Below are 21,355 nucleotides of genomic sequence, written 5' to 3'. Positions count from 1 at the left end.
CACTGGGGAGCAATTACTAGCAAGGGCATACTTCCAGACTCCCTGGCTGGCAAAATAGCTGTGTCCCTTTGGGCTGGCCACTAAACAATTAAAAAGCCCTCTCAGGAGAAGACGACAGGGGTCATCTGTCAGGGGTCATCTGTCAGGAGCTGTCCCGGGGGACACACTGACACACAAAGAGACTCTGCAGAAGGTGTTGAACACCTCGACCTAGAGAACAGTAAGCCTTAGGGAGAGGCAGCTAGGTGCACAGATTGTTTTGTTGTTTTAAGATCTGTTTTCTCTATGTGTCATTCTAAATAAATAATATTTTGCTTTAAAAAGGCTGTCTGGTCACTGATTACCACTGTCATTGCTCTTGGAGGGAACAGATGCACAGGCACTGAAGAGAAGTCAAGCCTGCTGAGGTAATCACAGTTGATCACAGGGGAATGCAGCCCAGGGCTAGTCTGACAATGGGAAAATCGTGCGATTTCACCCCAAAAGAAAGGTGACAACTAGAGGCACAGTACCAGAGGGGAATGCACTCCAAGACCAGGAGAGGTCAGAGATCCAGTTTACCCATTAACTGTAGCTGCCAACACACATTCACATCCAATATAGTAAAAATCTTTAGGCTAACGTCTGCAGTCCTTACATTTACATTGACTTAAAGGAGAATTTTCAAAGATATGATATTTAAAGACTGTGATACACTGATGAAAAGCACTATAGAAAAGCTTATTATTATTATTACACTATATTTTTAAAAAGACTTATTTTTATACTAATCAGATGCTACATTACACTTCACAAAGTGTTTTTCAGTTATAGGAATGCACAAATTCATCTAAAAACAAGAAGTGCTTCTCTTTGTTACCCCTATTAGAAAGCCAAATTATTTTTAAGTGGCAAAAATAAAGTTTGTCCCAGGTTATGAACTCTGCATATCTGGTTTTAGCCCACAGTGAATGCACTAGCTAATAAATTATAGTATTTGTATCTCCTAATAGCTTTGAACTGAACTATTACAGGATCAGTGTAATTCATCTAAAGCCCAAATCTCTCTTACACCTAAGTGCCCAAGGGCAGAATTGGGCCCCTTAAATAGGTTCTCAATTCAACAGTATTTCTTCAATAAGAATTGTACATATCTATTAAATATTTCCTTCTAAAATGTCTTTTAAAAGTATCTGTTCCAAACTCCTTTGCTACAAAGCTTCTTGCATAATAAATAACTTTCTAGCAATGTTTGCATGCAGAGTAGCAACACCATTTGAAATGCTATAAAGTTCTGTCAGCACTTCCATTATAAACCCTTATTTGTTGTTTCTACTTGCCTATAAACAAATTAGAAATCAGTTAAATCACTCTGGCCTGAAACTTGGCACACAGTTTGAGCCAAAGCTTACAATTCTCTTGTAACAAGTTTCCAATCCATTTGACTACTTGATCTCTACAAGTTCGTGATGTTTTTCTGAGCTCCTATATAAGTTCAACTATCTACAAAGCTTCAACAAGGACACTCCAAATTGAGCAAAACAGCGTATGTTGAATATAGTGCATTTGGTACCACCTCTGTCATGGTAGCAGGTCCAGTCTCAGCCAAATTACATGCAGGGCAGTATATCTACAGGTCTTCCTAACATCACAGACGGTCTAAAAAGGTTGAAACTGAAACTAAGGCATTGTTTACATAGTGGGATAACATGCCTTATGAGGGAGGGTGATTTCTAAAGTGCACTAACATGTTGCACATTGGTCTATACCAAGTATCGACAACCTTTCGCACGCACATCCCTCAGCCCACGCCGCTTCCCGCAGCCTCCATTGGCCTGGAACGGCGAACCGCAGCCAGTGGGAGCCGCGATCGGCCGAACCTGCGGATACAGCAGGTAAACAAACCGGCCTGGCCACATGCCAAAGGTTGCCGATCCCTGGTCTATACAGAAATTACTGGTGCACACTAAAGGTTTCCTAGTGTGCTTTAATGTAGTATTGTTTCAGTACTACATTAAAGTGCACTAGGGAACTTTTTGTGTGCACGAGCAAGGTCTGCACAGACCAATTAATGTGCAACATTTGAGTGCGCTTCAGAAATAATACCCCTACCCCATAATGCACATTGCTGCTCTGTGTAGACAAGCCCTGAGTTGGGGTCTGGACCACAAGCAGCAGATCACAGCACAGATGTCTTGGGACTTCACCACTGGCTCAAGCTCTTGCAGATGAATCCGAATCTAAATTTCAACTGCAGAGAGCTCAAAAAGCCTTTACCCACATCACCATTGCAGCAAATCCACAACTGCAAAGAAAGAACAGCCAAACTACAGTAAACTGAATCAAATGTTTTAAGTATATGGTGGAGAACAACTCTGCATGGGAAGAGAGGTGGACTAGATGAACCAGTCTCCTGTCTCTAACTGCTAAAATGCTGTGTAAAATTACTGTAATATCTTGCAAAATGTTTAGGCAACATGGGTGAGTCCTATGATTCTCCATGTTTGAGGGTGGAGGTCTTTAAAAAAAACTTGCAACCATGTGATAGAAATAAACAAGCAAGTTTGTATGAGGGGAAGAACTTGTATTTGTTCAAGTTTGATCCAGTAAAAAATTAATGAGAATCTACTGAACAATATTTTGCATTTAACACCTGAGACTGAGGTGTGCCACATATCTTCCTCAGGGTGCTAAGCAGAACTGGGTGAAAATCCATTCTAATTTTTCAGGGGGGGAATCATTGACATTTCAAATTTTTGAAAATTTTCTGCCATTCTTTAAGTTGGTCAAAAACCAAAGGAATGTTGTGTGAAAGATTTCACAGATTTTTGCAAAAAGTTTCATTGGAATTTTGAAAAAAATTGGATTGGCTTTAATGCCAAACACCCTCATCTCCCATTGATGAGAAAGATAGAGGGGTTAAGCAACTCACAAGCTGGGGCCCTTCAAATGTGAGTGGATTTTAAGCATTCAGTATAAGAATTGAAACAAAGCTTTGCACTTCAGAAAACATGACTGAGCAGTTGTTTTAATAAAACAGGAGAGAGAAATTTAACTTTAGTAACTGAATACACTGAAATTATGTATAAGAATGAGTTGTAAACAAAACAGAAACTTTAGGAAAATTAAATGCAAATAAACATTTGATGTTTTTCTATACATTTATTGCTACTGTATTTTTGAATGGAGCTGTCACAGAGGATAATATTAAGCATTTGCTAAAGACTTTGCAGAACTGGGGCTTTATAGTCACATTTTCAAAAGTGATTTAGGCACAGAAGACCCTAAGACCCATTGAAAGTTAATGGAAGTTAGGCTCTTAATTCAGCCTGGCACTTTGAAAATATTACTCCTTGTTTCTATCCCTACAGGAGTAGCTTGGTGCTGTAGGAAATATAACTTGTAAACATTTCATACACACAACTTCTAAAGGAAGAAAAACAACATGAAAAACCTCTTTGCTGTAGTGCATGCAGAAGTAAAAGTGAAGAGATCTGTTTAGTGAAACTAACACAGATGAGTTCAACCAGAACAGCAGCATTGTTTCACAGTTCAGGTTGCTAAACAAGACGACTGTACAACGTATGAAACTGTCAGCATCATACTTGGTAAAAAAAGTCATTATTTAGTTTTCGGTAATGTGTTTAGCACAGCACAGTGGAAAAATAACTCCAGCGTATTTTTTTTAAATAAACGTACATGGCCCTTTCAAAAGGCCATTGAAAAATAAAACCTCTGAACAACATAGAGCCTATGAACCACTGGTTCTTTTGGTTAATACTAATTCTAATCTATATCCACATTAGAGACTTTTAGCCTGGAAAAAGCGAATGGCCCAGGATAGAAGACTCTGGAGATCTGTGGTTGGCGGCCCATACCCCGGTTGGGGTGACGGGCATGAATGATGATGAATGATGTGATACCCATCTCTATTGGGATGACACAGACACAGCTCTAAGAACAGGAGTACTTGTCTGGTGCATCGGTCACTCACTTAATTCTCTTTAAATCTATTTTGCTGTGATTAATGTATTCACTATATCTGTCAGATTTTCTGACCGCATTCTTATCCTTGAAAGTATTTCTGTTGATTGTTACAAACTTCTCCTCCTCATGTTTTTTAACGCTCACAAGGCTGTAGCTGCGTTATAACTTAATTTGCCGTTGTACACACCCCGGGATCAGCAACTTATGTTCTTCTTACAGCTCTGCTTTAACCATAGCAACGCAGGAACTTAACATTTTAAAAGATATTAATACCAGGGGAGGAGGAAAAAAGATGAGAAGGCAGAAGCAAACCCAGGCTGCATCCATACAATGCCTTGGAGGGCTTCCACCTGGAAACCCTGCTGAGGACTGAGTTTGGGTGGGAACAAACAAAAAACAAATAAGAGTGGGCTTTGCACTCAGGCATTTGCGGATTTCATTTCTGCCGAGCCGAGCCTGAAGGCTGCCCTACGCGGGAGATAAAAGAGACGAGCCGACTGAGCCAGACAGCCTTGCAGAAGCGGCGAGAGGAATCGCTGCAAATCAGAGGCACCGCATCGGGCTGAGAGAGAAGCAGCCAAGACTGGAACTTGCTTTGCAAGCGCGCGCGGCTCCCCCTCGCCGGTTTCAAGCCGGTTACGAGGGTGAACCCAGCGCCTGGGGGGGGGGATTAAACTTCCCCGGGACATTAGCCGGCAGCCCCCCCGCATCCCGCCGCTCGGCGCGGCCAGCCCAACTTTTGGTTTCCCGAAGTTTACACCCCGCAAGGGCCCTGCCCCGCGGCCGAACCCCAGCGAGACCCCGGGCGAGCCCCTGCCCGCGCCCCGCCGCAGCGCAGCGGAGCCACCTACCTTGGCGGGTCCCGGGGAGCAGCGCAGTGGAATCCTGCGGCTCCTGCAGCGCCCGCTGCCTCCTCCGGAGCCCGGAGCGCCGCCCGTCAGTCACCGCGCCAGGCCAGGCGAGGCGAGGCGGGGAGGGGCGGGCAGGCGGCGGGGAGGGGCGAGGGCGCAGCAAACCCGCACCCAGCCGCGCTGCGGGGCTCGCCGCCGGCTGCGCGCTATCAGCCCCCGCCCGCCGGAGCCGGAGCGGCGCTGCAGGCCCCCTGCGAGGGGAGCCATGCCCGGCGGGGGCACCCCCGGCCCGCACGCAGGCGAGCAGCGGGGGAGGAGGCGGCAGCCTGGGGGCTGGTGCGGGGAGCTGGATTACGCTCGGGGGAGCCAGGCGCCGCCGCCGCTGCTGCAGCCGCCGCCGCCGCCGCCGGGGTGGGCAGAGGCTGGATTGCGCTGGGGATGAGACTGGAAACTGCCCCCCCCCCACCCCACGCGGGGCTGAACCCCGCTTGGAGGGTGCGGGGAGGGGGGGGTGTAAAGGGCTCTCGCCAGTGACGAGCCTTCGGCCTGATTGAGGGCGGGGGGGGGCTTCAGACGGCAGGAAACTTGCTCAAGTCCTTCCCCGCGCCGTGCGCTAGCTCGGGCTCTCGGGTGAGTCCCTGCCGCAGTCCGGGCTGAGCTGCGGGCGAGTCTCCGCTCCGCTCAGCCTGCGTCTCAGGCTGGAGAGACCCTCGGCCCCGGCGCGCCTCTCGCCCGCGTTGCTCCCCGCGTGCCTGGCGCGGGTTTGGGGAGCTGGGAGGGGGAATCGTTGCTTTTACTAATCGTTCGTTTCATCACTCAGCAGCAATCACCGGCCGCCTGCTGCCGAAGGGCCCCTTTGCTTTTGGGAAGCTGTGCAATTGCATCCGAGCCCCTGGCCTCTCGGACTACGGAAATCCCCGTTCCTGCCTTGCGAGGTGGCAAATGTAAGCACCCGTGCACTGTGCCAATCACATGCTGATGTCTCCCTTGTAAACAGGAGAGCGGGACAGTCCAGGGTTTCCCCCCTCCAGCTTCCCCCCAAATCATTCTGCACCCGAGTCATAACAGTCTTTCCTTACCTAGTGCCTCTACAGCCAGTCGCCTTGTCTATGTAGTCCTTCGGCACTTAAAAAAGAAGTGCACATCTATTTTCCAATTGAGGGTTAATTCCTTTGAGTCCCTGGCTGCACATTTTGAGAGGGTGGGGGGGAATAACTAGACTCTGCCTCCTGCAAGATAAAAAGTAAAACCCAAGCTGTGTGAAAAATGAGGTGATTCCAACCCTAGTTTGCTTTGCATGTTCTGGTAAAAGCTGATTAGTGCTGGGAGGGATTTAAAGCAATTGAAAGTCCAGTGGCAGCAGAGTGAGGGAAGCTTTGCTAGAATTTACTGGTGTAATAATGAACCAATTGCATTAGCCAACCTGGTATAATATGGACAGACGCAAAAAGGGAATATCTGCGGGTGCCATAAGGAGATTGCCTTGTTGGGCTCAATTCTTGACTCTCTGTTCCTGGACTCTGAACAAGGGGAAAACTTGATATTTACAAAAAACTTGACTCATCAAGGCTTAAATAAAAAGTCCATCTAATTTCTGGGCTGTAACCCCTCCCAAAAAAATCAAGTTTGTGTGTGTCACCTCACTGTAGGAGCTGGATGGAGGTTTTATTGAATCTGGCTCGGGCTGATTATGCTTTTATAGTAATGCTGCCTGTAATTAAGGCTGAGCAGCCATTTCCATTAGAAATCCTATTTTAGGGTGTTATACTAATAGTAATAACTTTTATATGATGCTTTTCACCCTGTGGTGACTGTGGCTTTAAGAACTGAGCTTTCCCTGCCAGAGTGCCAGGGCAGGGCACTATGAATGTCTTGTAATCCACAGCCAGTGGGAACTAGGCACAGAATAAAACTGTTCTCTTACAAGCACCTTGAGGCACTGAGTGATCGCTGAACACTACATGGTCCCACACGCTGGGCAGGATCCCAAAGCACAGCAGGGTAAATCTGTGCTGCAATACCTCTACTGGAGTTATACCAAGAATGAATTTGGCCCTGTGACCTCAATGGGAGTTTGTATGAGTACTGATTGCAAGGTTAGAATCTCTGCGTAAGGACTGTCCGGCACTGAAATGCAGCTGCCTCTGGAATGAAATGCAGCAAAAACACTACACCACAACGATCCCATAGAGGAGGGGAAGTGAAGAATCACTTATTTTTTCCATACAACTTCAATGCGAATTTTCCCTGGGCACAATATGTTTACCTAATTTGGAGTTTTGGCCTACTGCTGGTGTTAGCTCTCTTATACTTGCACAAAGTCCTGTGAGATCTTGTAATGGCCACAGGTCAGGCCTTGGTTTTACAGTTTAGAAAACCACAGCGCCTTCAGGTAACATCACAGTGTCCATTAACGCAACACTAGAGCATTGATTCAGCACTGATGCAGAGGGTAGAGTACAACCTATTGTTGAAAGTAACCACTTCATAGAGTGTGAACACTTAGAGGCTGAATAGTATGTTTTCATGGATGCTTGTACAGCACCTAACACAATGGTGCCTTTCTACTGTCTGGGCATTCTCAATGCTACCATTAATGTAAATGTTTAATAATAACAATAACTTAATGGAATGTCCTGCACTCCTTCCATCCGAATGAATTTTTCATTTCCACCGATCATTCAAGAGTCACTTTAGACATATCTTAGAACTTGCAGATGCAGAGATGCTGCTACTGTAGTGCTTTCTAATGAATACTTCCCAAACATTAAAGTAAACAGGCAACAAAAATTAGCTTTGATTTACAAGCGCAGCCAGCCTGAGTGCAAGGTGAAAGTTGATGGGTATGGGTGTGTCAGCATTTTAACGGATCAGCCAAGAAACACTGAGATTTCATGCTTAGTGAGACCAAACTTAAAAAAAAAAAAAAAAAAAACTTCCCTGACATCTATTATTGGCATAGCTCTACAGTATGGAAGGGACCTCAGGAGGTATCTAGTCCAAGCCCCTGCTCAAAGCAGGACCAGTTCCCAACTACAGTATGTACTGAGCAACAGCATTCCTTAATGACACTTGCCCCGTCACTGCCTCTTGGGGTGGTCTCTCGAGAGGCCTCAGCTTCTCCTTACTAACCTTCCTTACTTTGCTCTCAATCAGGTCAGTTCCTGGGGGCGGGGCGCCCCAGCGGATTGGGGGCCAGGCTAGGTGGGGGCTGTGGGAGGGGTGCCCCTCCCCCAGCAGGTCCCCGGGCAGGTTCCCTGAGCGCCTGCGCAGCACTAAGAAGGCTGCTGCACAGCTGTACAGGGAACTTAACTGCTGGGGGAATTCTGCACCCTCACCTTCAATTAAGCCTGTCAGCCATTCACTTTTTGGGCTTTCAATCTCTCTGAGTCTCCTGTTTTCTTGGAGGCAGCCTGATGCATCAGGCTATCTCAGGCCTTTCTGCCCCTCTGATTGGCAGCAGCAAGGAGTTGTGATCAAGCTGCTTGCTTGTAAATGGGAGAGACTCTCCCCGCCCCCGACCACTTTCTATGTCCATTATGGGTTTTGTAGACTCCATTACACACACACATTGCACCAAACATCATGGCTGGCTCTCCTGATTTCAGGTGATTCTCCTCCCACCACGCTCCCAAGGTTTGCAGCCTGTAGGCTGTAACATCACCAGCAGAACGTGCACTGCCCCTGTACACTCAGCCACTGGAATCACAGGCATTCCTGCTGCCTACTCCTGTCAAACACTTTCCCCAAAGCCTATTAGTTCAGTCTTCAGGGGTACATTGCACTTCCAGTGACAAAATATCTGAGTGACAAAGTTCACAGCTGCCACGACTCCCCACGTGAAAACTGCTCACAACCTTTTTTCCAGTTGTCATTTCCATATTCCCCCTTTCATCTGTCAATTTCTTCTCCATTGACAGAAGCAAAGATTAATTAATTCCCCCTCCCAGTGCCCAAACCTAACTTTTCCCCTACAAAAATCATATATAATCAATTGGCAAAAATGGAAACAGAAGATCCGTGAGCGGATCCTGGAACTCTGGACTGACAGTGGCTGATGCTTCAGAGAGAGAAGAATTTATTGTCTTTAGTCTCCACATGGACTGCCAAATGTTGAGCAACTCAAAATTAAAGGCCACTTTTGAAAGTGTGGGCGTCTACTGCTCATGCCTCAGTTTCCCCATCTGCAAGATGGTGGGTGGCAACACTTACTTTTTGTAAAGCTCTTTGAGACCCGTGGATGGAAAGGGCTACATATACGTGCTAAGTTACCCACAAAATACACAAGGCTCTGGTTGCAGTTAAATCAATGGCTCCAAATACATTGCAATGTTGTTTGAAAGTCTTGCACTTTCTGCCTGGGTTTGTTTTTGGTGTTGTATCGAACATTTAGAAGTCTTCTAATTTTTAAGAAATGTTCATCTTCTTAAATCACAGCGATGCCCATTTTTGCAAAGCCTTACCCAGCTGGTATTTACAACATCATGCACGAAGTAGAGAATATGTATTCTCTGTCAAAACCAAATATTACTGGAGCATATTGTCAGTAGTGTCTTCAGTGGCCTATGGAAACTGCCACTGAAGTTAGTGGTAACCCTGTGACTGACATCTCTGCAATCGGGCCAACGGTGAGGACTTTTGAAAAATCCAGTCCCTTTGTCTCCACTAGTGCTTCCGTCATTGCAACTAGTGGGTCAGCTGAACTGGTGATTGTAATGGGGGTGGAGAAGCAAGAGGGGAAGGCTAATGAAAGGCCAATACAGTACGATAAGGAAATTCATTATGGTACTGCATTAAACTGCACTAGTATAAGCCTTGCCTTGCCCTGGTGTAGCATACCCACATTAGAGGTTTGCGCCAATGTCATAACTATCAGTTATATTAGTGGAAACTGGTCCAAATGTAGAAAGGGCCTGGATCAGGCCAGAGTGACTAATATGAAAATGATGAAAGGGTGTGAATTACGTGCAATTGTAATGCAGAGCATGGAAGAGAAAGAAAATCGTAATAGGAAGGTTAAGTGCTGAGTAACTGCAAACTGATATACAATATCTTGAACTCATGGAGAGAGAATATTAAAATGGTGGGATGATTTAACGTGTAGTTAGATGGAAATTTAAAAGCAATCAGGGAACTATGGGAGAGAGGAGGAGGATAGCATTTATTATCAGGAATGAGTGACTGAAAGAGAACCACAATAAAGTTTTGGGTGTCTTGTGTGTTTTTACTTGTATATTAGCAAACGCTCATTTTTATAACGTGGGGTTAATCTGATCAGCAGACATTAGGCATTAAAATATGATCCATTTCCTACATATCAGAACTTCTAGCTGCAATCGTCTTATCTATGAAAATGCAGGGATCAGTTCTTAACATTTGCTCTTAATTGGCAACCTTGCATAGAAAGAAACTTAGTATCTAGGGAAGGGACGGACATTTAACAGCTACCTTAAAAGCTAGAGGAAAGGGCATGTGATTCTTTTCTAATCCAGTAAAACACGTTTTATTACAAAATTCAGTTTTTCTTTTATTCTTCTCTTGTTCAAGTGGAGTGACAGTTAAATAATCCGACCATTTACTGAATACAGGACTTTTTCAGGATTAATGGCTCCATTTCTGCAAAAAAATGCAGCCCATATTGTTAGAGCAGCTGGTATTGACAATGGCACAGGAATATACTGAAGTTCTAAAAGGAGAGAGGCGATACCATATGTTAGTATGACAAACTTCTGCTTTACATAGTATTCATCTGCCCTCACCATTTCTTTTAAAAAGGCATGAGAATATCTCTCTGTCTAAAATATTCTTCTGCAGGGCTGGAAAGCTGTGGACAGCCACTGCAGGTAAAGATGGTTGGTCAATAAAATCTGATCTGTGAAGAATTATTCTTAAAAAAGCAACACACTCTCAAGTATGATCGCTGTCATCAGGTGATTGTGTTCAGCATGGTTATGGCTTCCCTTCTTCTTACCCCCCTTGTATATTCACTGACTCCTCATTATACTAAAAAGCATTTACCAGGAACCTTATTTTTATAAGTATTTCTGCACCGGTGCAATGCTTCTTTCTATATGAAATGCTAAATATTAAAAGGTAGACTTGAAAGTGAGTTAAGAACTATTAATCACATGCAGGTGATTTATCAAAACCAGTGCAGTCACTGGGGGATATAAGCATTGGGGAGATTTCTTCATTGGTTCAGCCAATCAAGCAATTAATCACTACTGATGCCTATTAAACAGCATCTCTGTTCTCATGCAGCCACTGAATGGTGTTACAACAATGTGGCAGAGTTCTTAACATTAGAAAATCCAGGCATTAACATCAAGAAGGTCATTATTAAATACAAAGTTTAGATTTAACTGTTTTATGCCTTTTGTTTCAACCCCTTTGGAATACCCGATGTATCATCCATATACATTGCATGTATTGATTTTCTCTACACACATGGGAAGTAGGGAGCGCTCTTATCCTAACTTTGTGGAGGGAAAACTGAGGCACCCAACTCCCATTGACTTTCAGTGGGGAACTGAACACCTCTCTGCCTCCTAAGTGATTTGTTCAAGGTCGCACAGGAGGTCCCTGGCACAGTGGGGAATACATATGATACTCAGACAATGAGCATAAATAATGCTGAGCAATGGGCGCCTGAAATGAAAAATGGCATTAATCCAAAATTAGATGGGTGCCTGAGAAATACTCAGGTTAAATTAACCATTGGAGATATTTAAATCAACATTGGATGTTTAAGATATGCTCTAGTTCAAGCAAGAATCAATTCAGGGAAGTTCTGAGGCCTGTCTTATGCAGGAGGTCAGAGTAGATGATCACAATAATCCATTCTGGCCTATAATCTATGAATAAATGACGCAAGAGGGGGAACCAGGACTCCCAATTCAGGAAGATGTTTAAGCCTGTGCTTAAATCCATCCCTATAGAAACATATACTTTAGTCTGTCCTGATTAGGCTCTAATAATGCTGAAAACTATACAGTTAAAAGAAAAACAAATCTGTGCCAGTAATTATAGATACAAATAGCTTCATTGCTGCAAAAGGAGTTTATAGGCAACATCAGGGAAATCCAGGCACTAATTCAACCAAGATAATAAGGAAGGTGGGTTATTATTGACCTATGTATTGAACATTATTGCATCCTAGTGTGAGGGCAGTTTTGGTGCTGTGTATCAGGTGCTAAATTATAACAAATACAGTAATTAAAAAAAAAATCCCTAGGAAATTAAAATAAAAAGCTACCTTGTGAGGAAGTAACCAACACCACCACTAAAAAACAAACACACACCTTAAGAAACAAGGGAATTAATATTAAGACTTGAACAAACATTGTCCACGAAAAATCTCAAAAGATAATACATCTTCCCTAAGAGGACATACCCAATTCTGCAAACTGAGTTCCAACTGGAAATTGCACCCTGAACTCTGAGCAGCGTTCATAAATATCTGTTTTAAACTTTGTGTCGCTTTACTCTTTACATTTAAACGATCAACACAACCCCAATTACAAACACTCCCCCAGTTCCAATTTACCGTAGTACTCTCCACAAAATGATTTTTACAAAAGCACATTAACTTCCACTTCTTCATAGAGAATGAGCAAACGTAAATGCTCCCTTTTAAACTGGTTTATTCTTCTCCTACTGCTGTCAGGCCATAAAAATTTGCCTTTCATCTTATTGTTTCTTTGGAAATTTAGGCCATTGGGTCATGATCAAAAGTTGACTGACATTAATGGAAAGATTCTCATAGATTTCAAGGTATGCCTGATTAATGAACATCTTCCATCATCGACTCACTCGTTTGGTACGGTGTCCTGCTTCCTGCACTATGTATTTTGTGTAAAACTTATGCCAGGATCAGTGCCAGTTATGGAAAGTCACATATTTACAAGCACTTATACCTCACCATAATTACTTATCCGTATAAAATAATTAGGCTTAGCAGAATTTGTTTTATATATAACCGGTAATATTGATGTTTATTTTAAAGGATTTTTTCAATTTCTATCAATTTAAAGGGTCACACTTGCACAAAATTATGGGTTGTATGCTTCCCCCCCCCATATCTATATACATTTTCACAGTTGCTGGAAATTATGCAGAAGGAAGGGGAAATCAGACAATAATTATTTAATGACAATGACATTGAAATGCAAAAAGCTTGATAACTGTTAAAAAACAAACTGCCAACATCACAGATCAAAACATATAAAGTAAATAACCCTAGATCAAACTTTAGTAAATTCTCAACCAGCATTTTTCTTATTTTGCCTATTTGTAAATTACAATTATCAGTCATATTTTTGTCAGTTTGTGTGTTTCTCTGGTGAAATTGGCATTTACCCACATTTACCAAGGAAAAATCTAATCTTTCCAAGCCTAAAAATAATTAATAAACTAGAGTATTTCAAATCAGGCAATACCCTGACGACCAATATGAGAAATTCTATTGTGAAAGGCAAAACAAAAAACAACCCTTCAAAACCCAAACCAACCAACCAAAAAAACCCCAACAACTTATAACTATGAACTATCAGGAAAAGGTTACCAGTTGCTTTAAATATAAAATATATCTGCAACTGCAGAATTAAGATTTCACCAGTCTTGGAGGTTCTGCTGAGTGAATTCCACTGAATGGCATTAAGTTCCTGGGTGTGTTAGGGAAAAAAAAATTCTCCTCTTCTTGCGGATTAGATGCAATTTTATACCCTGATATAACTCCCTTTAAAATCAATGTAAATACTCCCACTGTCTTCAGTGGAGTGGATAAGGCCCTCTATGTGTAATTATTCTCCAAGATCATGGGGCCATCAGGTGCCGGCCCAGGCTCAGGCACAAATTAGGGTAGCTGGTTGGTAATGGCCCCCAGAGGGCCATTCTAGCAGCCAACGATGGACCGGATATAGCAGTTTTCTGGCCACTGCCTTCTTTTCCCAGCGGTGACCCATATATCAGGGGCTGTAAGGAGGTTACATAGAAACTGTCATGCCAACCCAACACCACCTGATTATTCTCCATATTAAAGAATTCTCCAGTAGCTGTTTAAGACAGTTATATCAGCTCTGTGCTACTGGAGAGGCATAAAGCACTCAAACTGACTTTTCTTATTATTTTCAAACTTACCTTTTGGGAAGGGAGAAAAGGTACCTCCTCTACCTTGGGATGAGCTAGAGCATGTGGAATTTCAGGGGGATTTGGGGAAGTTCTGATGAGCTGGGCTGGAAAGTAGAGGTTGAAAATTCAGGGTTTTTGTGGACACCAGCTCCACGAAGAGGCTTACTCTGCTCCTAGTTATGCAGGGCACTTGACAAAGTTTAAAAAGTAACTACAGTCACCAGAAAAATCTCTTTTTCTCCCCTAGTTCACTCCCCTTTGCCAAGGGGTGGAGGTCTGGAACCTGGGTTTAAATTACAGGGGGGAAAGGGTCACAAAGTTGTGAACCAAAAATTAATTAAAAAAGTTTGCACAGTCTTAAACTCTACCAGAACCAGGTATTCTCATTACTCATTCATGGATTACTCGCTCTCTGTATTTTATCCTTATTTTCTATTCTAAGCCACTGCCGAGCCAATGGTCCCTTGGTACCATTCCTGCTACAATGCAGAATGATTTGGCCAGAACCTTGCTTGGTATGATTTGGCAAGGTCTTGGTACTTTTAGCTCTGTTGATCCCTCTTATGACCTTAGCCCCAGAGAGGGCCAACCTTGGTGGTGTCAGTTTTATGCATTGTTCAATAATTTCATTAGGCTTTTTGCAAGCACTGTGCTGGCTAAGACCCAGTGTCTCCAGTTTGAGGGTTAGAATAAATCCATTAGTAGGTTTTCTAGTCACTGAAATCTCACACATAGCTATGTTCAAAAGTTTATAGACGTTGGCCAGATAATAAACTCTTGGTGTACTTACTGTATTTAATTAAAACCCCATGCTACTTTATATTCTTCCCTTCGTGTTAATTACTTGGTTCCTTTACAACTGCAATTAAATCATTAATCAGTTGAATGTGGTGTCCCTTAAAGACTTCGCAAAAGTAAACAGCATAGAGACACCGTCATAATATACACTACTGAGAAAATTCCACACTGCTATTTTATTTGTCAATTTTAAGTCCAATAGGTCTGGCTCACCACTGACTCACACCAGTTATACTGGGATTAAACTGGAGTAACACAGTGAGAAATTAGACCAGCATCAGTTTCCCTTTACAGGGGAACTATACAGCTATAGATAATTTTAAATACATTTAAAAAAAATTCTAACAGTATTTAAAAGCAGCCAAAGCATGTTCACAGCTTTATAATCATAATGTGACTGGTCTTATTCTAATTGTTGCTATTAGCATTTCTTTACTGTTATCTTTCTTTACTTTAATCCCAGAGTCCAAAATATTCCTTTATGGTAGTAAACTCCCTAATAACTCCCAACCAGTTCAGAAATGTAAAATTATTTAAATAACCTTTCTTGGTATTAGCGACTCACTGATAATACAGTCAAACTCCAGGAAATGCTCATTACCAATGATGGATTTTTTTTCCCTGATGAACTTTATAAAGCTACTTGCTTTTAGCATCACATGTGAGGTATAATAATAATGGGATTTAACAATTTGTGCCCTCTACTGGCATAAAGAGAATAATGCAAAATGGGGGGAAAATGATACTTTTTTTCTACACTTTGCATCAGGATAGGTAAAAATGTAACACTGATGTTAACATAGTATGGAGTAAGTACATTTGAAAGTGATGTAATCTGAACATGTAGATATAGTATAGATGCAGTGGGGTAAATTGTACTATGTCACACAAATGTCATTTAAAAATATTTGGGTTTGATTCTCATTTATACAAACGGCCTTATACACCATTCTAGAAGTAGATACAGTGGGTATAACTAATGCCATAGCGACATAATAGGACTTTAGTGTAAATGAAAATCAGATATTGGATATTTAGGTAGGGACAACATCAGAAAAGCAATAGAGTATGAGTCTAAAACTATAGCTCTCACAAAATCCCTGACAAAGTTCACAGGAACTTTGGAATTCTAAAGTACTTAAAAGAAGGTGTGTGGGAGTTGATGAATAACGTGCAGTGGAATGTAGAATTCTATAATACAGGAGAATTAAGACCTAGCCTTCCACGGCAATGCTTCCCACCAATCTTTCATTTTCCATTAAAAAGAAACCCTGTAATTTTCTGTCCTATCCCCTGCTATTGTAGTTGTCAACTGGTATTATACTTGAATAATAAAGTAACAAAAACATACCCTCTAGTAAGAAACTCACATACTGTAGCTTCCCAGCGTGGGCAGGATTAGTCACAGATGCTAATTGAAATACTAATTGACATATTTATATCATCATATAAAAGCCATCCAACATAGTGGCAATAATGTTCTTATCTAGAATAGCTGCAACATCCATGTGGAAAATAGTGGTACATTGTAAGTCTGGACTCCACTCTTTAACCTTAACCTAGCAGGAAAAACAAGGTATATTCCAGATCCCTACTTTTCAGACTCTCGTAAAATATGATAGGTATAGACTTTGGATATAGTGGATATCAAGCCACATTTGTGAGACAGGAAAATAAATTACCAACAATAAATCTTGATGCTCAACAAATTAAGGCAGTATCTGGTTGCCCCTTCTTCTGACAATGGTGTTGCCACACTGATGCATGGTAGCAGATGTCAGGAGTTTGAAGGTCAACTTCCCAGTGGAGGAGAAATCAGTGATGCACTTTAGTTAGTGTAACTTGCTTTATTTATACATATGCACCAGTCCTGGAACAGATGTGGTCACAAGCAGCATGTAGGACAATCCCTTATTTTGGGAATCTCAGACCATCACCAATGCCTGGTTCCCAGACAGAAACTCTGCCTTGAGAATTAACTCTAATCAAAGACCAAGGTAGACAGCAAACTCTTCACATGCTCACACAGTTCTCTCTCCCAAAACCTGTATACAGAACATTGCATATAATATGGAGATATACCTATCTATCTCATAGAACTGGAAGGAACCTTCAAAGGTCATTGAGTCCAGCCCTCTGCCTTCACTAGCAGGACTAAGTATTGATTTTGCCCCAGATCCCTAAATGGCCCTTTTTAAGGATTGAACTCACAACCCTCGCTTTAGGAGGCCAATGCTCAAACCACTGAGCTATCCCTCCCCAACATCATCACACTCTGTCTTCCCAAGATTGAACGTTTTCTCCCATGCTAAGAACTTGGAAGACTGCATATAACAGTGCTGCCTAGTGACTCTGGCCACAAATTTTGTGATGCTATGTATATTCAGTAAAATCTGAATGTCTTATTCAGTAAAATCTGTCCACAGTAGACAAAAGTACAATATTTTGTCCCTTTAAACTGAGAAGATCCCTAAAATCTATTCTTCATCTTTGATAAGCCTGCTGTGAAGCAGAAGTTTTCATATGCTAGATGATATTAGCTAAAAGATTAATAATAGTTTGGAGAAGTTCAGTGAAACCAGGAGATGTTAATTCACATATGTAATCTGATTGGTTAACATTGTTCTAGGCCTCATTCTTTTTCACTTCTGAGGAGGTAAACAATAGAACTTTACTGACTAGTCGCTTGACTTTTCAGTCAGTTATGAGCCCAAATTTCTCCTCTGTGATGCAACGATGGTGACTCGGTTTCCCACCTGTAACAGAGGGAAAATAATGACCTCCCACGTATTGTGGGGCTAAAATGTATTAATGCTCTTAAGCCCTACAGCTGCAATGTGCAATAAAAAACAAAGTATTATTATTTAAAATCTTTGTTTCTCAGACCAAGGTGTTGTCTCAATGACCTTCTCATGGGTGTGATATGAATCAGAATACAGTAATCTGTACATGGTTGAAGAGGTAGAGAACCATTCCTGGCACTTTTTATAATTCAATGAAAAAATAATATCTTGGCTCCAAGGCTTCAGGAGCCCCACCAACCTAATATTTCCTAATCTTAGGTTATTTCCAGATCATCAGTTCAATATCTCAGCAGCTAACAGCTTCTGGTATTGTGAGTTGGAATCTCAGTTCGCACCATTGATTGTTATCATTATGACTTAAATTTTCCTCTCAGCTTCTTACAATTTTAAAGCAAAGTTTTCAAATGCTATATCCATTACATCCATTGTATCCTTCGTCGTGACTCCCAAGCTTTTTCTAAGCAAGTCTGACATTGCTTGATAAATCAAATGCATTACCTCTTGCTGGAGTTAAATAAAAACCAGCAGGGCCTGATTCTCAGCTATGCCTTGAGAGCAGAACAGTAGACTCATTTTTTTTTATTGTTTAAGCATTGCTGAGTATTTCTTTGTCCGTGGTCTAGCATCAAAATAATAGTAGCCATAGGCATCATATTTCAGTAAAAAAAGCAGAAGCAGCACGCCATCAAGTGATCCAACTTGTCCCTTATATTATAGTAAATAAAATAATAAGTATAGAATTCTAGATCTTGAAATCCAAGTACACTTAGCAGATTTGATGGTAAGCAGCTGGATATATAGAAATCATAGATATGTACAAATGGAAAGGATCTCAGTCGCTCATCTAGTCCAGTTCCCTGAACTGAGGCAGGACTAAGTCTTATCTAGATCAAATGTTAACCTGTTCTTAAAAAAACTTCAATGATGGAGATTCCACAACCTGCCTAGGTAATTTGTTCCAGTGCTTAACTATCCTGACAATTAGGAAGTTTTTCCTAGTGTCTAACCTAAATCTCCCTTTTTGCAATTTTAGCCCACTGCTTCTTGTCCTGTCCTCAGTAAAGAGAACATTTTATCATCCACCTCTGTATAACAAGCTTTTCATACTTGAAGACTGTTATGTCCCTCTTCGGTCTTCTCCAGACTAAATACACCTAGTTTTTTCAATCTTTCCTTATCGGTCAGACCTTTAATCATTTTTATTGGGGAAAATCTGGAGGAGAGCAATTTCTCCACATCTTTCTTAAAGTGTGGGGCCTGAGCTGGACATTCAGTTCCAGCTGAGGCCTTATCAGTGCTGAGTAGAGTGGAAGAACCACTTCTCGGGTCTTGCTTATAACACTCCTGCTAACACATTTAGAATGTTCTCTTTTTTGCACCAGTATCATATTGTTGACTCATATTTAGTTTGTGATCCACTATAACCCCCAGATACTTTTCTGCAGTATTCCTCCCTGGGCAATCATTTCCCATTTTGTATCTGAGCAATTGATTATTCCTTCCCAAGTGTAGTACCTTGCATTTGTCATTACTGAATTTCAGCCTGTTTCTTTCAGAGCACTTCTCCAGTTTGTCAAGATCATTTTGAATTCTAATCCTGTCCTCTAAAGTGCTTGCAACACTATCTGCAGACTTTATAAAAGTGTACTCTCTATACTATTATTCGTATCATTTATGAAGATATTGAATAGAATTGGACCCAGAACAGATCTCTGCAGGATCCCAGTTGGTATGCCCTTCCAATAACCATTGAGTATGGTTTTCCAACCAGTTGTGCATCCGCCTCATAGTAGGTTCATCTAGGCTATATCTCTCCAGTTTGCGGATGAGAAGGTCACATGAGACAAAGCCTTACTAAAGGCTTCTCAAAGGAGAAAAAAAAGGTTGCAAATACTCTAAGGTGTACTCAGCCAGGTATCGTCTTATTCAGTTTTTTAAATCAACATCAAGTTGATTTAATAACTGTTGCTATGTGTTATGGTTTACAATTTGGGAATTTAAAACTGGAACATGTTATGTATGGACACTCATAACCCACTGGAATCAATAGGAGACTTTTCATTATCTCCAGTGGGTTTTGGACCACGCCCTTTATGTTTTACAGGTAACAATTTAAACAGTACTTGAGCTTTTCAGAAAAGTCCAGTTGCATAATTCATAATACATGGACCCTTATTATGTGCCAGGAAACTTGTGGTAAATGAGTCCACCCATTAGGCATTAAATTGTGTACACAGTTATGTGAAACTCATACTTTGTTACAACATTGATCTCAACAAATCAGAAATATCTTGTAAATTAAAATATATAGACAGAAACTATAAATACATTTCTGTTGATCTGACAGCTAAGATTGATCAGTCTAACTTGCTGGCATGGATGACACTAGGACTAACATTCATTTAATTGTTTTATTAGGGAAAAAACAATATTACAATTTTGATATGAAGATCTGTGAGGTTTCCTCAGGTTTATGACTTCAGCAAAGTCTTTAATTTCCAAAACAGCATGCTGAAAATGGCAGGATGAGAGAGTCCATCTCTGCTAAACAGTGGGAAGTAGCTGCTCACAGAGGTCTATAATAGGAATTTTTTTGCCAAAGAAGATTATTTCCAATGAACAGGGACACAGCAGGGAGCAAGTGGGTATGGCCAATCCAGCATTCCCTGTTTCACATTTGCATGCTTGATATTTTTAATCTCCTTATCAGTATTTGGGCACCATGTGTGGTTATATGCAAGCCATCTCATTTGGAGTATTCCCACGAGACCAATAAATAATTTCTCCAGGACACATTTTGCAGAGAGACTTTATATTCCCCAAGTGAGAAAACTATCCCTTGAACGTATGCTGGGGAAAGGAATTTGAGTTATCAGTGCATCTTTTATTTAACGTCAACCTGTGGGCAGGTACTGGAGAATTCTTGACACATTATGATCTATGTTCCTCTACAGTACATATCAGATCTGTTTTGCTGGGAATAACTCTGATTAGCATAAATTTAAATTTCACAGTAACAAAATTCAACGGTAATTGTGTCAAAGCATCACCATTCCGTGCCTCTTTGTGGAGCAAAACTGATTTGTATAGTGAAATGTGTCTTTCAACAATACCTTTTCTTTTTTAACTTAAAAAGAAACAGCAACAGTATTACTAGCCACATAGAGATAATCTCTCAAAATGTGCCAAGATTTCTTGCAGATATTAATTCCTGTTTAAGCTTCTCAAAACTTTGGCGGAAAGACAAGTACTGTATCATTTTTCTTTAATGAGCCATTTCCTTGTGCAGATGTTGTAGCCAGATTGGCAATACATTTACCACTAAATGGTAACTAAAGTTAGGGAAGGATTAGTTCTTTAATATTCTGAGCCTGTGATGTCTTTTGAACCTTTTAAGGTAAATTATTTTATGGGTTAAAATGCCACAGAAGTCAACAGAAACTGCACTAGGATATTTTCTTCTACTGTAATGCTGCAGTCTGGATATAGCTCTATGCAAATGTTCTGTGTGACTGAGGGTATGATCAGAATAATTGAATAAACAACAATATGTGGGACATTTGCTCATAGTATGATCAAATAAATCTGTGGATATGCTGGGGGACATGTCCACCTCTCAATTAAGTCAGTGGAAATCAGGATTTGGCCCTAAATAAAAAGTAAATTACTTTTTCCTGTTCTTTTCCCATCTTGATCAGTTTTATGTCAGTCATGCCTTTCCAATTCTCAACTGACTTTTCTTTTTCCCCCCCGTTATTGGCCTGACTCAAAGCTTATTGAACTCAGTGGAAAGATGGTTAACAATGT

General features: G+C 41.4%; 1 protein-coding gene across 1 annotated transcript in view; it reads right to left on the bottom strand.

Annotated features, from left to right (window-relative positions):
- CNTN3 (contactin 3) overlaps positions 1-4,906 on the bottom strand; it is a 225,926-nt gene extending 221,020 nt beyond the window's left edge. Inside the window, exon 1 of the mRNA XM_039482772.1 lies at positions 4,818-4,906. The gene's annotated coding sequence lies outside the window, so the exon portion shown is untranslated. The remainder of the gene's footprint in view (positions 1-4,817) is intronic.
- Positions 4,907-21,355: the final 16,449 nt, after the last annotated feature.

Source organism: Mauremys reevesii, linkage group 7, assembly GCF_016161935.1.
Source record: "Mauremys reevesii isolate NIE-2019 linkage group 7, ASM1616193v1, whole genome shotgun sequence".
NCBI classification, from domain to species: domain Eukaryota; kingdom Metazoa; phylum Chordata; order Testudines; family Geoemydidae; genus Mauremys; species Mauremys reevesii.
This window is presented reverse-complemented; position numbering and strand designations above follow the sequence as displayed.